The following is a 15207-nucleotide window of genomic DNA, read 5'->3' as shown; positions in this document are numbered from 1 at the left end:
CGTCTCTACTTAAAAAAAAAAAAAAAAAAAAATTAGTTGAGTGTGGTGGTGGGCACCTGTGGTTCCAGCTACTCTGGAGGCTGAGGCAGGAAGATGGCTTGAGCCTAGGAGTTGGAGGATGCAGTGAGCTATGACTGTGCCACTGAACTCCAGCCTGGGCAACAGAGTGAGATCCTATCTCAAACCAACAAACAAAAAGAAGTTGTTGGAGATCGGGGGAGATCCACCCTTGCTTTCTAAATGAAGAAGTTGGAGAAGTAATTTAATGGTTTCCAGTGGGTCATTAACCTGCAACAGGGTTAGGAAAGAGATGAGCTCCAAGATCAAAGCCATTGCCTTGCCCCTTCTCCACCATCCTATCCACTGTGGACTACCAAAAATGCCCCAACCTGTGTGATGACAGATGTTTTGTACATCTGTTCTTTCAGCACCCAGACTGTGGTCTCTAAATACCATTGGTCCAGGGATCCCTGGAGCAAAGCCTGAGTCCAAGGCTGAGGTGGGAAACATATAGAATGAGCTTGGAACAACTTGTCCTCCCAGAAAGCAAGAAGGCCATCCAAGGTCGCTGGGGGAGTCCAGAGGGGTCAGAGGCCACCACATGCTAGAGATGGGACAGTCAGAGCATAAATAAGGGCAGTAACTGAAATGGATTAAGACACTTCTGTTACACTTGCAACTATGGGCTCACAAGGATATTTTTCAAAACTCTTGTAAGGCCACCTTTGGAGGATGTTAGGGAACCAGCTCATTATTTTGAAAACCAGCAAATAAAGAGAAAGATTTAAGCATCTATCTTCCCTTTTGTAGACATACTTTCCTTCAGGGTAAGCAAATAACTGATGAGGGGTGGTTTCTCTGTAGAGAAAATTGCCCAGCTAAGAAAGAGAAAGAGGGACAGAAGGAATGTAAGCACATTTAGCAACCCTAATGAATTCATGGACCCAGGTAATGATTATCAGTGGTCATGAAGCCCAGCAGATGAAAAGCTGATGGGAAACTCAACAATGGATGGACCGGCTGACAGCTCCTGAACCCACCAATCAATCTCCATGTCCCGAAAGGGAGACAGCCAGACTTCGTGTGCCTCTACCAGAAGGGCATGTGGCCACCTGCAACGTGGTCTTGGCAAAAATGTCAATCTGGCATCTGATCAAGCCTCTGGGGTTACCACCAGTTCACAGGAGACCCAGGGGATGGAGGAGAGCATTAAATGACACCATGAAGATGCATTCAGCCAAACCCAATGGACAGAAACTCTACGGGACAGACTGATTTCTTCAGCAAGAAAAAAAGTTGCAGAAAAAGAAGAGGGAGAGAGAGAGAGAGAAAGAGAAAGTGAAGGAGAGGAGAGTGGGGCAAAGAAAAGGGGGGAAAATGGGTGGAGACAGAGAGGGGAGATGGGGTGGGGGAAGAGAGAGAAACGATAGTGGGTAGAGACAGTGGGTATGGAGGCGGCAGACAGAGAGGGGAAACAGATTAAAATATGAATCTGAGTCCACACTGATATAAATAAAAAACTGAATAGACAAATAAATGAGGAAGAAGGAAAAAAGCTCTTCAATTAATAAATGTAGAAGTAATGATGGAAACAGAAAATCACCATTTGGCAAACACCATAGCAATAATTGTTTCAAGCAAGAAGCATCGATGCATGCTAAAATTATTGGGCAAAAGAATGATGACAGAGAGTATTACATTGTCTCAAAATGTTTCCACACAAGCACTTATTAGTTACAAAGGGAAAAATAATAATTTTACAGCAGAGGATCCAGCCAGTCCTCACCTTGAGCAAGTGACCAAAGTTAACAGCAGTGGTGCCTCCTGATCCAATGCATGGAGAAGGACACAACATCACTCCTGTAGCCCAAAATGCACAACCTGAATCGAATCATAAGTAAACACCCTGCATTCTCAAATGGAGGGACATTCTTCAGATAAATGGCCAGTTTTCATCAAAAGTGTCAAGGTCATTAAAGATAAAAGAAGACTGAAGAACTGTTTGAGATTAAGGGAGACTATGGGGAAATAACAATTCCATGTGTCACATGACCCAGAACTGGACCCTGGACCAGAAAAACGACATCAATGGGACACTTGGCAAAATTTGAGTCAGGTCAGTCCATTATGTAATGGTGTTCCAGCCACGTTAATTTTTCTGACTTTGTAATTGTGTTGTGGTTAGGCTGGATGTTAGCATTCAGGGAATCTGGGGAATTCTTTGTATTGTTTTTGTAACTTTTTGTCAATCTTTTTGAAATTATCTCAAAATGAAAAGTTAAAAAAAAAGTTTAAATAAATTATACTCAAAGCCTTCCCTAACTGCCCTATCTCATTTATTTGCTTTTCATCCTCTTGAATTTTAATTTCAGGCGTTTGTTTTCTCACTGTAACTTACAAGCCCCATCCCAGACCTTTCCATTCCCTGTACCCTCTGCTCCCTCACCTAGACGACGGGCATTCTGCCTGCCAGGGCACATGTCCCAATATTCCCAACTTCCCAGAGCCAGAAAGAACAGAATAAATACGGTGGGAACTGCAGCACTGGGCCCTGCCCAGGTGAAACCTGCAGCTCCTGGAACTCCCTGAGGCAACAGAAGAACTTAGCTGGGAACACGGAGAAAAGAATTATAAGTGACATGTACATGACATCTTTGCCTGATTAGATTAAGCAGGAAATCCTGAAGAAGAATGGATGCACCCCAGTCAGATGTCAAAAAAGTTCCTGCAAAGGAGGAACTTACATGGGCTCAAGGACTCCAGGTGCACACCAGGTGGGCAGGCTGTGTGAGGGGCCTGTGGGCTTGGCCACAGAGCAGGAAGGCCACCGGGGTGTCTTGGCAGACCTTGGGCGTGATTCAAAGGGACATGGCCCACTGTCATCAAAAACTGTAATTTGGGTACACCTGTAGATGTTACAAAGAGCCTCAGTTTCCTCACCTGTAAAATGGGGATAGAGGTGCAGATTTAATGAGATGGTATAAGTTAATGCAATGCCTGGCACACACTGTCCAGCCAATGGAAGGTGGCATTGTGTGTTATCATTGCTTCTGAATTTCAAATGCAACAATCTTGCCACCATGTGGGCCTTGCCTGCACACAGCCTGTCCAGCAACCCTATCAACTGAGCTGCTGACTGCACAAAGCCCAACACTTCTCTTCCACTTGCCTCTCCCTGTCCCCAGGTTGTCCCCTGTCCCTCTTTCCTCTCCCGGCCATAATGGACAGCATCTGTTCTTCCATCTCACCAGAGATTCTATGCCTCCCTGCCTTTGTGCCTATGAATTCCTGAAACAGAAATGTGTTTTCTGTTCCACCCCTTTCTGTCACATGTTGTTGGAAGTGTCATCATTCAAGGCCCTTCTCTCGGAAGTCTTCCAGGATTGCCTCAGTCAAAATCTATCACACCTTCCTTGACACCTACCTGGTACCTTTTCTTATTTCTATCAGGAATTAAGACTCATTATTAGGCCAGATATGGCGGTGCACACCTGTAATTCCAACACTTTGGGGCTGAGGTGAGAGGATTACTTCAGCCAAAGAGTTTGAGACCAGCCTGGGCAACATAGCAAGACCCCATCTCCTCTAAAAATAAAAATATTAGCCAGGACGGGGGGCAGTGGCTCATGCCTGTAATCCCAGCACTTTGGGAGGCCAAGGTGGGTGAATTGTTTAAATCCAGGGGTTTGAGACCAGCGTGGGCAACATAGCAAGACCCCATCTCTACTAAAAATAAAAATACTAGCTGGGGCTGGGCATGGTGACATCTGCCTGTAGTTCCAGCTGCAGTCATGCCTGTAATCCCAGCACTTTGTGAAGCCAAGGTAGATGGACTGTTTAAGTCCAAAGTTTGAGACCAGCCTGGGCAACCTGGCAAAACCCTATCCTTATAAAATATTAGCCAGGTATAGTGGTACCAGCCTACAGCTCCAGCTACTTGAGAGGCTGAGGTGGGGGGATCGCTTGAGCCCAAGAGTTCGAGACCAGCCTGGGCAACACAGCAAGACCCCATGTCTACTAAAAATAAAAATATTAGCCAGGCGTGGTGGCACATGCCTGTAGTCCCAGCTACTCAAGAGGCTGAGATGGGAGTATTGCTTGAGCCCAGGAGGTCAAGGCTGCAGTGAGCTATGATCATGGCACTGCACTCCAACCTGGGCAACAGAGAGGGACTGTGTCTCAAAAAAAAAAAAAAAGACTCATTATTAGTTAATATCAGTGAAATGAGAGCTGCCATGAATTACCATTAGAGAAATTCTCAAGTCTCTGAACAGCCATGCAGCAGGTATTACTGTTCACCCACTTTACAGATGAGGAAACTGAGTCACAGAGAGGTGAAGCCACTTGCACAAGGTTACCACCTAGCTGGGAAATGACAGATGCAGGCTTCAAACCCAGGTCTGTGTGGCTCCAAAGTCCCAGCTCTTCTCCTGATACTCCTGGGAAAGGCAGCTGGAGAGGAAGCAATCTACAGTCCCCATCTCCCAGGGGGTGTGCGGTATAGGCTCTGGAGAGGCAGGGAGAGCTCACATGCACACGCGCGCACACACACACACACACACACACACACACACACACACACACAGAGCTTTCCGGCTTCCCACACTAGCCCTCTCCTGAATTTCAAAACATCTCCCCTTTGCTGAGTCACTTCTTCTGTCAGCCCCTTCCTGGGAGGAGGCGGACAGAAATCAATAGCCATTGCCTATCAACTCAGTGATCAAATCAACCAGCATCGGGCCCCCGAGGCCACGGCTGATTATTCCAAAACCCCCAAACCCCATTTCATTACAGTTAAAAGAATATTTCCTTTTAATCATCCCCAAATATTTCTGAAGAGGCAGAAATAAATAAGACTGCCTGGGGAGAGGCAGGCCATACATCTTAGCACCAGAAGCAGTGAAGGTCACTGCCCAGGGAACGGGGCAGTGGCCCTCCCCAGCGCAGGGCCCTGATCCTCAATGTGGCCCCTGAGTCAATTCTGGGGATAACGATGAGCCCGGGTCTCTGGACAGATCAGCCAAGGACGGCTCCTTAGAGGAGAACAGGTTATAAGGCATGGCTGGGAAAACCGGGCTGGGAGAAACAGAGTGTTTAGGGTAGAACCACCAAGACTCACGCCCCATTCATCCAATATGGGAGCCACAGGGTCCCCTCCCTATCCCTGTCCTTTCTTTAAAAGAAGCATCCACATTCTCTGAGGGCCACAGCTGGCAGCAAGCCCAGGTGGTCCCGAAAGGAGTCAAGGTCACCAGGTGGGGCCAATCTGACTCTTGGTGTTCCATGAACTTGCAGGTGTCTCTGAAGCTCAACGGGCTGCTGTTTCCTCCTCTGGTAACCAGGAATGGACTTTAAAACCCCTCTTCTGGACTGGTGGCTCTGAAAACAACCCAGCAATAAAGATAATGGCCAGCAGTCCACACTGCGTGCCAGGTCCTTTCCTTCAATACGTTGTGTGAATTATCTCATTTTATAGATGAGGAACCAGGGCCACAGAGAGGTAAAGCAACTTGCCCTGCATCACACAGCCAGAGGGTGAAGAACTGGAATTTGAACCAGGGAAGCTGGCTTCTGAATCAGGCTCTTCCCCTTTTCCCACCTCCCCACCTGGCCAGTGTGACTGTGCAAGGCTTTGGAACCCTCTGCAAATGATGGGGTTCAGAAGATAATTCCTGGGCTTCTCTTTGGACTTTGTTAGCCCACAAACCTCCCATGAGCCATCCTGAGATTTGGCTTCTCGATTAAATCCTTCTTAACGCCCCAAATCCATGCATGCATTCACCACGGATCCTGTTTTTCATACTATGTAAGGGGAGAAGAGAGAAAGGCAGAAAAAGGAAGCTTTGGCCTATGAAGGACCCTAGTCTACCTAACATGAAGATGGTGCAGCCAGGACGTGCTGGAATTAGAAGACATAAAAAAGATGATTGTGCCCCAAGAGAGGGAAAATGCAGACAACAATAAAGACAGAAAGAGAAGAGGCTCTTAGTAGTAGCCGTGGCGCTTAGGCAGGACTCAAAGCACAAATAGGTTAGGGTTAGGTAAAAGAAAGACATTCCAGGTGGTTGGAACAGCCTGGACAAATGCATGGATCCAAGTTGGTCCAATCAGGGGGAATCCCAGGACATTTGCTAAAGCCTAGGAAAGAGCTGCTTTCTTTCCCTGGGAGTTGCCAAGGTGATGAAACAGCTGCCAGGGGAGGGGCTCAGAACAAAGCCCACCCATACAGGGGAAAAGCTGAGCCAGGATCTGAGTAGGATGAGATAACATCATTTGAGCAGCTGGATACAGCCATGCCTGAAGCCAGACACCTGACCGTTTCAGGTCACATGAGCCAATAAAAATCTTCTTTTGTTTAAGTTGACTCCAGATAAGTTTCTCTCAGATAGAACCATAAGAGTCCTGCCTGTTATAGTAGACAGTGGCCCCAGATCCTCCCCAAGTGTGACAAAGTCCCTGAAAAGTCTATTTGAGATTCATGCATCAACCAGTTCTCTTCGTTCACTTGGCCCCAACAGGGCGTCTCCTTGCATCCCAGCACTGAGCACAGAAATGTTCGTTGAATGAATGAATGAATGAATGAATGAAGGTTACCTCACAGTTGATGTACGCCTGTCTGTCAAGGTCATATTCACTGCCTCTAACCCATTCCCTGGTCTTTGAGTTGAGAGACAGCATCTCAGTTTCCTGCCAGCTCCTTTATCTCTGGCCATCACACTCACAGGTAAGTGACTGACTCCAAGTTATGTTCCCAGCACCCAGGAACAACTCTGCAAAGGGAAGATGCTTCCATCAGGCACCCTGTTTATGGGAAACTGCCAGGTCGTTCCCGAACCCAATCACCCGTTAGCCACAGTGAGCATGGTGCACCGCTCGTCCACCCATCAAACAAGCATTGGTTGAGCATCTACTATACACCAGACCTTTTGCTCAAAGCATCCAAATGAGAAAGGCAAAAACCCATGAAATAGAAGAAGCTTCACCCCCATCCGATAAGACCGTCAAGGTAAGAGGAGTGTCCCCTCTAGGCAGGAAACTTACAAATTTATCTGTTGCTAATAATAATAAAAATAAAGTGTTTTCTTCCTAAAAAGTAACCCCTTTCTGTAGACATCAAGGCATCCACTTCAAATCTTGTCGGTATCCCCATTAAACTGGCAAGGAATATCACCTTGCAAAAAGATAAAATAGTAACAATAGTAATAACAATAACAGCTTTTTTTTTGATCACTTCCTATGCAAACTGACAAGCTAAATGTTTTAGCTACACTGTCTCATTGAACTTTTGCTACCTGCTATGAAGTGGGTAAACAGAGGCTCAGAGAGGTTAAGGAGCTGCCCTGAAGTCACTCAGCAACTGGAAGAACTAGGACTTCTACACAGATTTGGAAGACTCCAAAATGTCTCCAAGCCTCAGCTTTCTCCCCATAAAATAGGAATAAGGATTTACTTTGAGGGGTTTCTACGAAGACTAGATGAGATCACGCACGCAAGCTGTTTCAGCACACGGCCTGGCCCAGGCAGAGGGCCTCACTGAATGAGCCTGAGTATTTCACCATCAACATGTCCGTGATATGGTTTAAGGTGGGGTGGGGTGGGCTCAGGGCACAGTGTGGTGCCAGATTCAGGGGAAATCTCATGCCACTCTCCTCTAAGCTGTCTGCCACCAATGCTCAGATGTCAGTCGGCTTTGGACAAGTGCACAAAACAGTCTCGGGTGCCCACAACCACCACAAGCCTGAGCTTGCTAGATCCTCCCTCGGAGGGAGAGCTGCCAGGTGGCTTCCTTGTCGGCTGGCTCCCACCCCTGGCTGCTGCCCAGGGTGATTTAACCTGAGTCCCTGCCCGCCTCGCCAGAGTGTTGGAGGAGAGACAGGCACAGCATTTGGCGCGGCCCACCCACACAGGACACCCACCCCATAACCCATACCACGATGCCTCGGGCATGCCCAGCCAGATGTCTGGCACACAGCAGCTACCTGACAGCAGCACACAGTGGGCAAGGCTGCAGAAAGAGTGGGTTACACATTGTGTGATTTTAAAAAAAGAGGATATTGTGTGCCGACAGGATGTTTTAATCTGAGTTCAGGTGTTCCAGAAATAACAATAATAGCTCCTGCTCTATAGTACTTACTATAACCTTTTATGTAAAGTAAGAAATTTAACTCTCACAACATCCCCATGTAGTTGGTACTGTATTTAGCCCGATTTTGCAGGTAAGGAAACTGAGGCACAGATAAAGTGACCTGCCTGATATCACACATAGCTAGGACACACTGAACCAATCTGGCCCACAGAAGTCTACCATGTTCCAGAAAGACCCCAAGGTAACAAGTAAGAGACGGCCCTGAACCTGGCACTGTTATGACTCTCATTTTACAGGTGGGAAGACTAAGGCTCAGAGAAGCTCAGCAACATGCCCAAGGCCACACGGCATTCGAAGCCAGGCTCCAGATATGCATCTGGCACTGGCGCGACCATCTTCTCTTCTGCAGAGTACCTGGTTTCTGTTTTGTAAGATGTGACTCCCCCTACCCACTCACCCACCCAGCCACCCAGATCTGCAGAGGGTGATACCACAACATGACAAATCCCAGTGAAGGGACAGTGAGCCGGACAGGGACAGAGATCAAAAGGAGGTTCCTCTGGCTCTGTGGCTCTGTGGAGAAGCCCGGCAGCCACCAGGTTCCCTGCAAGGCATGGATTTTCTAGCCTGGAGAAGCGGCTGTAGGGGGTCACACCCTGCAGGTGGCAGGATGCAGGGCTGGTGTGGTGTGGCCATCCGGGGGACCCTGACAATCTCTAGGGCTGTGGCCAGAGTCCCTTACCACCCAGCTCGGGGCAGCCTTCCTGGAAGGTGCATCCCGGGAACCAATCCTGGGGCACCAGCCTCCCCCAGGCCGGACTGACCCATTGTCACCCAGGGGTCCTCATCGCGAGGGGTGAGTGCACCTTGAAAAAGCGCATTCGTATCACAAAATCCCTTGATATTTAGAAAGCAACACCCCTTCCAAAAACAAAATACCCATTGTTTTTATAGCCCAAGCTACAGAAGGCAAATCTTGACAAAACCATCTTGGTTGGAATAGGGTGGGTTAAAAATGGCCACAGCCCTCAGAGGGACCGGGGAGGGTTTTCCAGGCTCTGACTGGAGCTGGAGATGAGGCAAGAGGCTGGGAGTCTACAGTGACCTCCTTGGTGGCAAGCTGAGCTGCCCAGGCAGGGCTCTACTGAGGGCTCCCCCATGCAAGATGGAAGTGCCCCATACATGTGCTCATATGCAACACATGCAACATGTGCTCACATACATACTCACACAGCTGCTCCAGCACATGAGCACTGCTCACACCCTCCTGTGCAACGTGTGCTCAGTCCACACGCTCTCATATGTAGCACACACATGCAAAATACATGCACGACTCACTCTGCCATGTGACACCCTCCTCCATGCAAGCTCACATGTTCAAACGTATACAATTCACACACTTGTGTGTGCACACTCATGCTTACACACACACATGCATATCCCTGACTTGCACACATGGGTGTCTGCGCCCACACAGACCCACCAGTCACGCACCCATGTGTCTCCTTAAGATACACACACGCATCCACACAAACAGACACAGAGGGCCAAGACCCACACCCAGCCACACCCATGGCCACCTCCAAAGACACACAGACACACACACAACTCATAAGTGCACACACAGAGATAGGCAGAGATCCACACTCAATCTCACGCATGGACGGCTCTCATGGCCACCACATACACAGAGAAAGACACACGGAGAGCCACATAGGCCACGCATACATCAGGCTGGACACACAAAGGGGCACAAGGACACACACAGACACCAGCACACACACACACACACATACATACACACATACACACAGTCACAGGCTCCTGCTCTCACATCCCCCAAGTCCTCTCAACCCTCAGCGGGTCCTTGCACTCACCCTGGGCAGCTCCTGCCTCCTCTCCAGAGCCGTCCAAGGCTCCCAGAAGTGTCCAGACACAGCCCCGCTCCGAGGGCCCGTCAGCAGCACCACCGGCAAATAAAAAGCGAATGTGCAAAAATAAAAGCGAAAGGCTGCGATAAAGCCGTTCCCTTCCCACAGGACTCTGAGCTGACGCAGGTTCTGCTCTGCAATAAACATTTTCATTCTAATTTTAAAAGACATTAGCATTACCTCTTTGGCTCTCAATTGAGCCAGACGGTACCTCGCCTCCTAGCTGCCCATCGGCCTCGCTGGGCATGGAGGGGACAGAGGGTCACTCTGCATGATGGGCACTGACCCAGGCTGCCTGGATCTGATTTTACACCATCCGTGCGGGCCCCAGTTTCGGCGCCTGATAAACCCAATAGGTGATCAGAGAGACTTGGAGCCCCAAAGCTGGCAGAGACATCCCCCCACCTTCCCCTGAGACTCCGTCTCACCCCAGCCAGGATGCCTGCAGGTCCAATCCTGTTCTCCCATGTGAGGGCTACACACGAGGATGGTGGCTTTCAAACGGCAGGTCTGCCCCCAACAAATAGGGGGCCACCTCCACCTCCCCACAACTTGCCCTGCCTGCAAACCCAAGTCTCACCTCATACCTCCCAGCAGTGACCCAACTTGGCTTTCCGGGCTTGGCAAGGAATGAAGGAAGAAGAGAAACCACATAACGGTTTAAGAAAGCAGCGAGCTATTTTTATGAGCTCAGAGGCCTAGACCCCAAAATGCAGCACTGCCTCTGGCCTTCAGCCTCAGCTCTTGCCACACCCTGCTCACCCGGAGGTCCCAGGCACTCTGAACAGTGACTTGCACAAAGCCCACCTCCGAGTCTTTGGCCAGGCCGTTTCCTCCACCTTGAACACACGTTTCTGCCTCTGCTGGGGCAGGACCTGGTCGCCCTTCAGGTCTGAGCTTCCAAGTCACTTCCTTCCACACTGCTGAACATTTGGGATCCTGTATTGAATGGGACAACCCAGTTCCTGCCTTCACTGAGCATATGATGTAGGCGGCCTCCTCCGGGAGACTTCCTTGGCCTTCTGGGCCATATTGAGCACCTATCCTCACTCCAGAGGCCTCCCGGCTCCTACTCAGGGACAGCTCTTCTCAGGCTGGTTCTACGTGCTGCACTTCTGGCCGTCCCCGTCTGGGGGCTCAGCGCGTGAATAAATGAATACCCAGCTTGTGGAGCCGAGGCCAGGTCCCTCCAGCGTGGCTCACTGTCTTCCTCCCCTGAACTCACGAAGAGAAAGGGAATCAGGAGACCAAAGTGAGTCCTTGCTAGAGAGAGGGAGGTGACGCTGGCTTCCTGCTCCTGTCTGAGCTGCTCTGGGGCTGGGGGTATAGGTCCCCTCCAGCCATTCCCCACTGTTAACATGTCACCATATTATCAACTGGGGCTCCGCAGTCCCCGAGCGTCAAGATGTGGGATGGAAAGGAGAAATGCCGGCAAGGCAGCTCACAGCAGCCTCGGTGGCCTCCCTCCAGAGATGCGAATCTACTTTGAAAGGTCCCTCGTTGGCCCATACCCGGGAATCCCTGGTGCCAAGGCCGATGACTGCAGCAGCTCCTCCCTGTCTCTCCCACTCAGTTCGTTTTTTTTTTTTTTTTTTTTTTTTTTGAGACAAAGTCTCGCTGTCACTCAGGCTGGAGTGCAGTGGCATGATTTTGGCTCACTATAACCTCCACCTCCCGGGTTCAAGTGATTCTCCTGCCTCAGCCTCCCAAGTAGCTGGGATTACAGGCGTGCACCACCACACCCGGTTTCTGTATTTTTAGTAGAGACGGGGTTTTGCCATGTTGTCCAGCCTAGTCTTGAATTCCTGACCTCAAGTGATCCACTTGCCTCGGCCTCCCAAGCGCTAGTATTACAGGCGTAAAGCCACTGCGCCCAGCCCCCGACTCTGTTCTTACCCCTACAACCCTCTTCTCCATGGTGGCCTGAGACTTCTTTGCAAAAGGTAAGTGGATCCTGTCACTACTGTCCCACGCTTACGCCCTTCAATGGCTTCCTGTAGCTCTTTGAACTAAACTCCCCAAATCCTTACTCTGAGCCTCGAGGAGAAGTCCAAACTCCATGTGGTGGCCCTGGGGCCTTGTCTGATCTGACACCCACTAACCACTCCAAGCTCCCCTCTATCCCAGCAAAACGACTCACACGCCCCAGAGCCTGGGTTCTCTGTGCCAATGCCCACGCCGTTCCTGGTGCCCAATGCTGTGCCCCAGGTACAAAACAGCCACCCCAATCCCCTGCCTGCTCACTGCAGTCGCTTTGCGGATCCTCCCTGGCTCCTGACTCTGAGTGCCTCGCTCGCCGAGCAGGACCTGCTGCTGTGGGAAAACGCTGTCTTGTGCAGTCATGGGTGGTCTTCTCACCCCGGTGACCCCCCTGAGAGGAGGAGCCCATTTTAGTTATCTAGGAGCTCCCCAGATCTGGCCCAGGGTAGGCACATGAATATGTATTAGTTATTGCTGCTGTGATTAATATCATTTTAGGCTCTCTCTGCAGCTGGTGCCTTGCCCTAAGCTCTCATATTTGTTGCTAATAGATAAAGCCAAAAAGAAAGACCCTGTCTCCTCTGCTTCCTCCCCAACTCCCTATCCTGCTTTCTGGAGATGGAGGGCTTGGGGACAAGCAGGTGAGCAGTGAGTCATTTCCCAAAACACTTCCCAAAATTGAACAGGAAGCAGTGGGAGATGGGGTTTGTCACCCCAAGGCAGGCATCTGAGTACCTGAGCCCAGAACGTGGGTTTTCACTCCAAGGCCACACCTGGTGGTCTGAGGTGGCAGACACACATTTGAGGGTCTCATGTCACCTTCCTGGGTGTATCTGGACCAGAGCTCCCATCAGAGGCATGAGAAGGGAACAGGAAGGATGCCCAGTGCAGAACTTTTGGGGGTGCTGGGCTCTGTCCGATGCATTGGCAAGGCTCTGCTTTTAGGATTTAATCCCTTTTATCTTGACAACAGGGACTCACCTTCTGAAGCCAAGATCTTAGCTGCCCCCCAACTTCTTTTCTTTTCTTTTCTTTTTTTCTTGATGGAGCCCTGCTTTGTTGCCCAGGCTGGAGTGCAGTGGTGTGATCTTGGCTCACTGCAACCTCCACCTCCCGGGTTCAAGCAATTCTCTGCCTCAGCCTCCCAAGTAGCTGGGATTACAGGTGCCCACCACTATGCCTGGCTAATTTTTGTATTTTTAGTAGAGATGGAGTTTCATCATGCTGGCCAGGTTGGTCTCTAACTCCTGACCTCAAGTGATCCACCTGCCTCGGCCTCCCAAAGTGCTGGGATTACAGCCCACCAACTTCTTCAAGCCAGATCTCCTGAACAATTCCAGCTCCACTCACAAACCCACCCCGTGGCTGAGCTGGCCTTGCTTTCTGGAGGGAAAGAGGAGGCTGGAGGCGCCACTGAGCTGGGAAGCAGGGATGTGAAGCATCAGAGAAGAGGCACAGGACCACGGGAAGGCTATGGGGCCTCGGGCAAGTGACTTTGCCTCTGTGAGCCTCAGTTTCCTCTTCTGGAAAATGGGTGTAAGTGATAAAAGCTCCTGAGATTCCACACGGGGAGCACCCAGCACAGGGCCCGGCCTCCCACTCTGCTCCGTGGTGGCCATGGGGATGATAATTTGGGTAAACCCAACTGGCTTCTGGGAGAGCAAGAAAGGATGTGAGGGGTAGGGGATAGAACAGCCCAGGGCAGACAAAGAACCTCAGCCCAGGCAGGTAGGGAACTTAAGACCTCCAAGGTCTGATTCCCCCTTACCCCCACCAGAGGGCTCCATTTTGTACTCTCTGGGCTGTTGGCAAGAATGCGGACCAGGCTCTGGTGATGATAACTGCTCTGAGCACCAGGCAGCTCTTGGTTTTCCCTGCTGATGGGGGGCTCAGTGGCACACTTAATCCTGGAACCACCACTCATCCACGAGCCACTTGTTGAGCCCCTGGCACTCTCTCTTGTCCCAGCATCACTGCTGACCCTGTCAGCCTCTGAACCCTTGCTCGAGGAGGTTCAGACTTGCATAAGGGGCCTCGGCTCCAGGGTCAGCTCATGGCTCCTACATGGAGCAGATGCATGAGAGCAACCACCATGTGCAGGGACTCACTCCAGGCCCAGCATTTCCTGACCCTACACGGCACCCAGCATGTTCCTCCATTCTGGCTTTGAGACATTGAGAGGGGTGACAATGTCCGAAGCAGACAAAATGGAGGCTGTGAGTTTTGCTTATTTCATGGAGAGAAAAAGTAGTGATGGTAGTAATGGTAATATTGATCAATACAATTTTAGTAAGAACAGCTATAACTCACACACTGAGTCCTCCACCTGCACCCTCTCATCTACCTCTCACTGCAGCCCTCAAGGAGGGGAGCACTGCTATGCTTACTTTATAAATGAGGAAACTGAGACTTAAAATGGTGAAGTCATTTCCCTCCCTACCTTATTAGACCAGGAAATAAAGACTCAGAGAAGGCAGGCCACTTGCCTAAGAACACACAGTGGGTAACAGACGGGAATTTGATACCAAGAGTATCTAACCTTCATCCTTTTTTTTTTTTTTTGAGATAGGATCTCACTCTGTTGCCCACGCTGGAGTGCAGTGATACAATCACAGCTCACTGCAGCCTCAACCTCCTGGGCTCAGGCGATCCTCCCACCTCAGCCTCCAGAGTAGCTGGAACTACAGGCGTGTGCCAACTCACCTGGCTAATTTTTGTATTTTTTTTAGAGATGGGGTTTTACCATGTTGCCCAGGCTGGCCTTGAACCCCTGAGCTCAAGTAATCTACCTGCCTCTGTCTCCGTAAGTTCTAGGATTACAGGCATGAGCCACTGCGCCTGGCCACCCACATGCTCTTAACCACAGCTGTTCCCACCCCAGGAAAACACATGGCTAGTCATTCAATAAACAGCATAAGAGATGCTATGGGGTATCTGGTGCTGGGCAGACTGAGGTGAAGTCCCTGGGTGCTTGCAGCTGACCCTCTAAATAGGGGGAGACAGACACTGAAGCCTGCATTACGCCCAAGGTGATGACAGCCAGGTAGGGGGCCAGGGGACAATTCTGAAACCAAGCCAGTCTACCTTCTTCCAGAGATCAAGAGAGCCTCCCTGATTAAATAAGACAGCCTCCAGGCTGCACAAAACTTCCGGCCCAATGAGCAAGACAGATATGCATTGAACAGTATCACATAAATCACTTCTATTGCT

At 50.1% G+C, this 15207-nt stretch overlaps 1 protein-coding gene across 4 annotated transcripts in view; it reads right to left on the bottom strand.

The window, feature by feature from the left end:
* CUX2 (cut like homeobox 2) overlaps nt 1-15207 on the bottom strand; it is a 324472-nt gene that overhangs the window by 248059 nt on the left and 61206 nt on the right. Inside the window, exon 1 of one of the 4 annotated variants that reach the window (XM_030821391.1) lies at nt 10825-10999. The exons of the other annotated variants lie outside the window; for them this stretch is intronic. The gene's annotated coding sequence lies outside the window, so the exon portion shown is untranslated. Of the gene's footprint in view, nt 1-10824; nt 11000-15207 lie in introns of those variants that run through there. 4 annotated transcript variants of the gene reach the window in all.

The sequence above is a fragment of the Nomascus leucogenys genome, chromosome 10 (genome assembly GCF_006542625.1).
Source record: "Nomascus leucogenys isolate Asia chromosome 10, Asia_NLE_v1, whole genome shotgun sequence".
In the NCBI taxonomy this organism is placed as follows: domain Eukaryota; kingdom Metazoa; phylum Chordata; class Mammalia; order Primates; family Hylobatidae; genus Nomascus; species Nomascus leucogenys.
This window is presented reverse-complemented; position numbering and strand designations above follow the sequence as displayed.